A 7,527-nucleotide genomic window follows, 5' to 3' on the forward strand; every position below is an offset into this window, starting at 1 on the left:
GGTTATGACAACTTGGTGTTCGAGCTCTGCCGCCGCCACTGTGACGTGGTGTCACCTCCTCAACGAGCTGCGACACACCGAGGGCTCACACCTGTGCTGCGTGACGCTCTAATTAAGGCCGAACGTGACTGCTGCTACACTTCGTAACAATGTTCCCTCCTTGCCAATATATCTACACCTCTTAAATACATGGCCTGTAAAAGCTTTGTTTTGATAATCACTCACCATCAGTGTTGCCTTGTCTTTTTAACAGTAACGTCAACAATGTATCCTCTGACATTTTAAGTTGCACTTAAAAACTATTTCCTGAAAAAAACAAACATGTTTTTAAATCTTTGTCTTTCTTGACTTCACTAAACTGTATGTATGTTTAAACACTGTAATGCTAGTTCTGCATTACTAAAGAAAGTAACGAAATACATTTACTCAAGTTACTGTATTGAATACTTGTTTTGTGTATTTTGTATTTTTTTAAAGGGACACTGTGTAGTATTTATGGGTTTATATGAGCCAAAATCCACTTTTTTATACATATTATGTGCTCCTGCATTGTCTAGTCGCTGTATAATAGTTTTTGTTTCATTTTCGTAGTGTTTCAAAAAGTCATGTAAAATAACATGGTCGCGGGCCACGGTTGCATAGCCATTGTTAGCAGCGAGACGCCATGTTTCTACCGGAGCCTGTAAGGACAAACTTTACTTGTAGTGGAAGTCCCGCCTCCACTCTCTCCTCTTCGTCTGCTACGGCCGCGATAGCTCGCCCTCTCCCTCGCCTCACGAACCTCATCTGCTGACACGGAGAAAGACGACGAGGACGACATTTGACCGGCTGCAGACACCGTATCGCTCAGGGAAGGGAGGGGGTGAGCAGAGGAGCAGTTCTTTGTTGTAAATGTCAGCATCTCCTCTAGATGTTCACTTCTCGTACTGTAAACGCCATGGTATGCTTTTCATATATGAGATGTGTCATAGGTCAAGGCCTTTCCTGCACACTTACAATACGTCCTTAAAAGGCAAGTGGATTATAATGGGCTCTGCGCACTGTGGCATTTCGAGATTGCCACAGTTGGAAAATCATATATTAGCCACTTCAGATTCAACAAAGAGCAGCACACTTTTGCTTCTTCTGCTACACGACAAAACGCCTGCAGCACAAAAGGCCCACCAATGACATGGAATGCGCAACAGGCAGTTATATCCTCCACTCAACTTTAAGAGTTGTAAGAGAACTACTGTTGCCATTGTATACCAAAGAGGATGTAATAATCCATCCATCCATCTATCCATCCATCATCTACCGCTTTGTCCTCCACCAGAGGGTTGCGGGGCCTATCTCAGCTGACATTGAGCGACAGGCGGGGTCACACCCTGGACAGTTCGCCAGTCCATCACAGGGCCACATATAGAGACTAACAACCATACATCCACAATCTCACACCTAGGGTCAATTTTGAGTGACCAATTCACCTAATCCACAAATCTGCATGCTTTTGGACTGTGGGAGGAAGCCGGAGAACCCGAAGAAAACACACACACACACGGGGAGAACATGGAAAATCCTTGCAGAAGCGCCCTTGTTCCAAAGTTGTTCCAAACGGGGCTCGAATCCAGGAACCAGGGTCTTCTTGCTGCAAAGGCAAGAGCGCTAACCACTACATCAACCGAATAATAATAATAATAATAACAACAATAATAATAATACATTTTCTTTCTTAAGCGCCATTCATGAAACCCAAGGTCGCTGTAAACACTCTTTCACAACGTTCTTCCTCATTTGCGTTGAAAGCAATTGCTTCACCATGAAACTCTCTTCCGTGAAAAAGTTAATTAAAGTAAATAAATTATAAAAAAAAGATATTCATGCGGAAGACAGCAGTGATTTTTCTCTATGAGTAGTGGTCATGGTCTGCACTAGGGGGCGCCACAGGTGTACCATGTGGATTGATTACTCGGGTGGTGGGGAAATGACACGTTTTTTTACCGCTAACACGCCACAGTTAGATTATCCTTCACGTTCATGTTGCAATTATAACATTCAAAACCTTTGCATAATATCGAGGGGCTGATTCACACGTATTTGAAAAGTATAGTCGCATAGTAATAAGGTATTTATACTTCATCACCGGCCAGTTCTCTGTCAATGTCACTGCTCGACATCTGGCTTCCTGTCTGTGTATCTCTTATATTCACCTTTTCTCAGGGCAGTTAAATGACTGACCCACTTTGGCCACAGCAGTGATGTCACATGAGCAGTGAGTCAGTGTGGTGATCTGGATTGATTGGGTCTCCTCTGCAGCTCTGATGACAGCAGTGTGTTTCCAGGGTGAGCTGTTGATTAGCTGATGTCGTTTTTATGTTTTTATGAAAGTGTCATATTCCCCACATGTTTCCCTTTAAGGAGAAGTGGGTCTGGATCAGTGTGCGAAATACCCATTAATAATAGGGGGGGGGGGGGGTCCCATCTCCCACTTGTTGCGCAATACTGTTTCACCACCCCAGGTGCCACCCTGCAGTATTGGCTATCTTCCCTCTTGCAAAGTGTATTATGTATGTAGATCATATTATGTAAAACTGAAATTACAAAAATCTTTAGGAAAAAAACGTGCTTTCCAATTAGTTAGACCCCCTTCGAATTTTGCATTTGAGGCTTTCAGGGGGTCTTGAGTGTTAATCAGGGTCTAACCCCCCCCCCAGGGTTAGACCCCCCCCTGTATTTCGCACAGTGGTCTGGATTCTTAAGTGTTCAGGGCTTTTTCACACTGTGACACTGCCTGAACGACATGGACAGGAGAGTGTGAGGTTGGAAAAAACCTCAAATGTACTCGGTGCACGTGGAAACTGTCACCCTTTGATCACAAGCACGTTTAGCACATGCCACCCGTGTCCAACAGGTCAGAATGATCTCAAGTCATTGTTTTCACTGTACTTTACTTCACCATTATCCTGAAAGTGACTCATTCTTCTCCTTCCACGCTCACTGCATGAATCCAGGAAATCTTGTGGCACGTTACACTTGAGAAAATCGGATTCTGATCCTGATCCTCCCTTAGAAGGTCTTTGCAGGCCTTTTGTGATACCTGGCAGTGGTTTTTCTAGTGACCATTGAAGTGGAAATTCAATAAACTGCTGAGCTTTAGATTCATTTCTGTATTTCTGATATCATTTCAGACACCAAAGGAAAAAACTGGTCACGATTTATACCCGAGTGCACGTCAAAACAATACATACCAGCAAACAATCAGCAGCCAGTAGTGCCACAGTGCAGGACTTCAAACTACAAAGTGCCCACAAAGCATATGAGTAGAGCTACTATATATACATTACTATTTTTCCTATTACTGTAACCTTTTTGAGGTGTTAATTCCAATTCCTTGCCTCTGTCAATCTCAAAAATGCGCGCTCCCTCTAGTGCAAGTGCTGTCCCGATTCTCAGAAAAATTAAGTTGAGGGCCAAGTTTAAGGGCTGAATCGCCCTTAATATTGAGATTTTCCGAGACCACCCTTGGGAGCAAGGGCTACCCAGAATGCATTGCGTGTTTTCACATAACAAAGATGGCGTCGAAATCAGCGAAGCGAGTGCGATACAAATTAAGTATTTTCTTTGTTAATAGAGATATAAAAATGATGAAAACCATTGTATTATCTTAGTTTAGGCCCATATTATGGATTACTGACGTCATTGTTCGTAACATTTTTTTTTTTTTTTACGATCTATTGTCAATAGCCGGCCGGTGTGGTTTACTTTTCAATAAGCCGTGGTGTGTGGTAACTGTCAGCTGAATATGTCCGTGGGTGTGGTATTTGTATGAGTATCATCTTATAACTAACTGACAACCTAATAACTTGACTGACAGACGGATCGTAAAAAATAATCCTGACGTAAATGTGTTCTTCTTCTTCTACTTTTTTGGAGTTGACAGTCTGGACGCAGCTTTCGTGTTATTCTGCCCCCTACAGTCTGAAGACGTATCTGCATTTAAGGGGTGTCCCATTTCTAAGTGACAAAATAACCCTCAACACTTGGTTTTGAGGGCCAGTTAAGATTAAGGGTTGAGCTTGAGGGTTGAGATAGGAATTGGAATTGGCCCCAAAGTTTCAAAATTAAAGTATTATTATCGTAGTATTATCATCACTGACTTGGCGGAAGCGGTACATGGAAAGAGAATCTAGCCACTTAACAAAGGTCTCGTCTAATTTTATCTCAGGGTGACCATTTATTTCATTCGTGTTGCCCATGCTGATCCTCTCCTTTTTCATATTCTCAACACAAGACTTATTTTCAATTGAAACGTTTCTTGTGAATCTCTAAACAGCAGTCCACTTATTTAACAGTAGCCTCTGTAAAGTATATTATTCATGTTCTGTGAACTGGGCTAGACGATTAATCCCAAGTGAAGGACGAATGATGAAAGATGTGCAAAATGCACACAGGTGCATTAAAAAAATGTGTGGGTGAAGTGGATGAATGGATGAATAGCAAAAACTGTGGTGAGAGCAGCTCTGAGTGGTCTGCAAATCTGGAATTCTGGTTCTTTGTGCGTGTAAATTGTGCTCTTAATTTCTGTCTTCTTTCTTTTCATTACACTTTACTTTTACTTAGAACTCAGAGTATTTAGGCTGCTTTTTTACAGAGGCGATACAAATGTTTTCAGCACAACCTTTAGGCAATCTGATGATTCACAAATTCTTACCTTTACCTGAACAATAAAGCAATCTCGTTCTTTCAGTCATTACACAAAGCTAATGACTATATGTGAGGGAAGGAAGATTGTGGGTCACAACCTAAAAAAATAAAAAGTAAAACGTGTATAAATGATCAAGGTTATGTTCAATAACAAATTATTTTAAATGCACTGCAGTACAAAGGACAATTTCATGAGACCCTTAATAAAAACGAACAAGTTTTTATTGATTGAATCTAATACTTTTATCCTTTTAGATTCATTTCTGGCTGACTTTGTTAAGGAGGCAGAACACAGCTGGACCCAAATGCACAAATGCCAAGACCGGAGGCACGATGGAAGATTTAAGAGTCTTTATTTAACTCTCTTCAAATCAAATCTGTGTTGTTGGTGGCAGGTGGGTGGGTCTGAGTATTTCAGAAACTGATGATTTACTTGGATTTTCATGCACAACCATCTCTAGGGTTAAGAGGGAATGATTTAGACTTGATAAAATGTCCATTGAGCAGCAGGCCATCAGTTTTCTGGGTGGCTGTTGAGTGTTAATCATCACGAAGTGCGAGACCAATTATGGAGACCAGCTCTGTCTATGACGCTGTTGAATGAAATGCTAAATCAAAAATAGATTGTGAGGAAAAAGCACAAAACTGTAAAAAAAAAAAGGGAACATTTCTGGAATAAGTCGAAGCTCTTGAAGTAACACCATTATCACTGTTGTGGCCAATTTGGGTCTGTGTGTCAGTGGTGAGGCACTGTGGTTGCTATGGGTTACTTGCACACCTGTGATCATGGGTTGGTTAATTAGGGCGCTTTCATACCAACAGCAGTTGGTGCGCACCAAACGATCCATTCGAACCAAAAACTCTAGTTCGTTTCGTTTTCGTTGGTGTGAAAGCATCAATCGCACTCGGGTCCGCACCAAATCAAGCGGACCGAGACCGCCAAAAAGAGGTGGTCTCGGTCCACGTGACTCCGCACCAAATGTCAGACTCTGGTGCGGTCCCTCTGGTGAGAACGCCAACTCGGGTCCAAACCATATTCTGCAGTAAATGCCATGGACATAGCCTACCTTGTTGGTCTTTGGAGCAATCTTCGTCTCATAGTTAGCACGACCACATTCATGAAAATAGCGCGTCTCCTCTGCCTGAAATGACGCGCTATATGTCTTCGCCGACTCCAGTGCATCAGCTGATTGTTCTCCAGACGCAGCCGCGACTCATTCTCAAATTGGATATTTTGCCAAAAATGGCCAATACAGAGAATGTAATAAACGAAGATCAGAGCAAGCAGCAATGTGCGAACGTGTTGCTCCATAGTGAGTCAAAATTGGCGCTTTTCTACCGGAAGATATAAACACATTGATGAAACGTCAATCGGGCCAATTTTGGTTCGTTTGCTGGCGTGAAAGCGGACCACACTGGAGTCATATGTTACATAACAACAATTGTATTGCCTGGTGCGGATCAAATAATCCAACTAGTGGTGTGAAAGCGCCCTAAGTCACACAAAGGTTAGATAATGGAGACACAGCTTAGGAGGAGGAGGAAGGGATTAGGATCATGGAGGCCACACAGTTTCAAACTTGACCAAATGGCCTTTTTTTGTAGTCGGAATGCCACTACACTGTTGAAAAACTGATTTTCTTGCTGCACTCCACCATACTTCATTTCAGCTGATTCCAATTAAGTGGAAGTAAACAAAGAAAGCCCGAGCCACAACGCTGAAGAATCACGGTGTAGGACTGATTGAGAATTGTTAAGCCGTGTGGAGGAGATTGGTCTTCACGCAAAGGGGATAAAGGTAAATCCTGCTGCAATTCTAAATTAAGCCTTTAAATCGGTCAAAAATGAAAACGGTGTCTGCAACTGTCAATCAATGTGAAATGGAAAGCAAATGAGTGATAAAAGACCAACCAAACTCACTGTTAAAGCACTGGAAGCAAAAAATAATATCACAACAAATGGAAAGGAAGTTCAGCAACTAATGACTGCACAGGAAAATGTGTCTGAGGTGCAAACAGAGCGTGAAGTGTTCTTATTGCAGTGCATCAATCATTCAAATCAATATTACCTGAGGATGAAATGTGTATTCAACAGTATATGTAAGTGTGCAACAACTGAATGGTTTTCTGTCACATTGTTAGTATTTTTTTTTTGTCTTTTTGCACAAGCTCGTTTTAAGTCTTTTGGGAACCAGCTTTTGTAGTTAAATTATAAAGATTTGTAAGATGATAAAAGTGTCAAACTACAAAATACAGTGGTGTTGTTTCCTTTTCTACAAAACTAGGATTATAAACTGGGCGATGTTGCTTATCCTGGCTAAATTTAGCCTCAAGTCGGTTGCACGAAAAGAATTGGCGCATTAGTTACCATAGTGATTTATTATTTGTGGTTAGCCAAGGCTAAACAACAGGATATGTTAATCCTGCCGCTCTATCCGCCAAGTCAGCTGTTAATCTGATCAGAAATTAACGTGTTTTACACACATCATTCAAGATCTCTTTAGTTGAATTAACCTGCATTAAATTAATATTGGCTTTTTCTCTGATCTTCGTCTCAAAATATGAAACAACTGTATCATATATTTTTTTTTTTTTACAGGTGAAATGTATGCTGTTTAAGCTGCTGTTGGTTTGGTGACACACGTCTTCTCCATTTCCTCATCAGTAAATCTGTGATCGACCAGGCGGTCTACTTTGACGGTTTGACCATGTATAATGGTTTTATTACATTATATGTTGACTGAATAATTGTTTTCAGTTTGATTAAATGGAATTTTACGGAATGGAAGGAATAAATACTAAATACTTAATACACATACTACAATTCCTCAGTTCCACTCTGTTC

The sequence above is a fragment of the Microchirus variegatus genome (genome assembly GCF_963457635.1).
Source record: "Microchirus variegatus genome assembly, chromosome: 16".
In the NCBI taxonomy this organism is placed as follows: Eukaryota; Metazoa; Chordata; class Actinopteri; order Pleuronectiformes; family Soleidae; genus Microchirus; species Microchirus variegatus.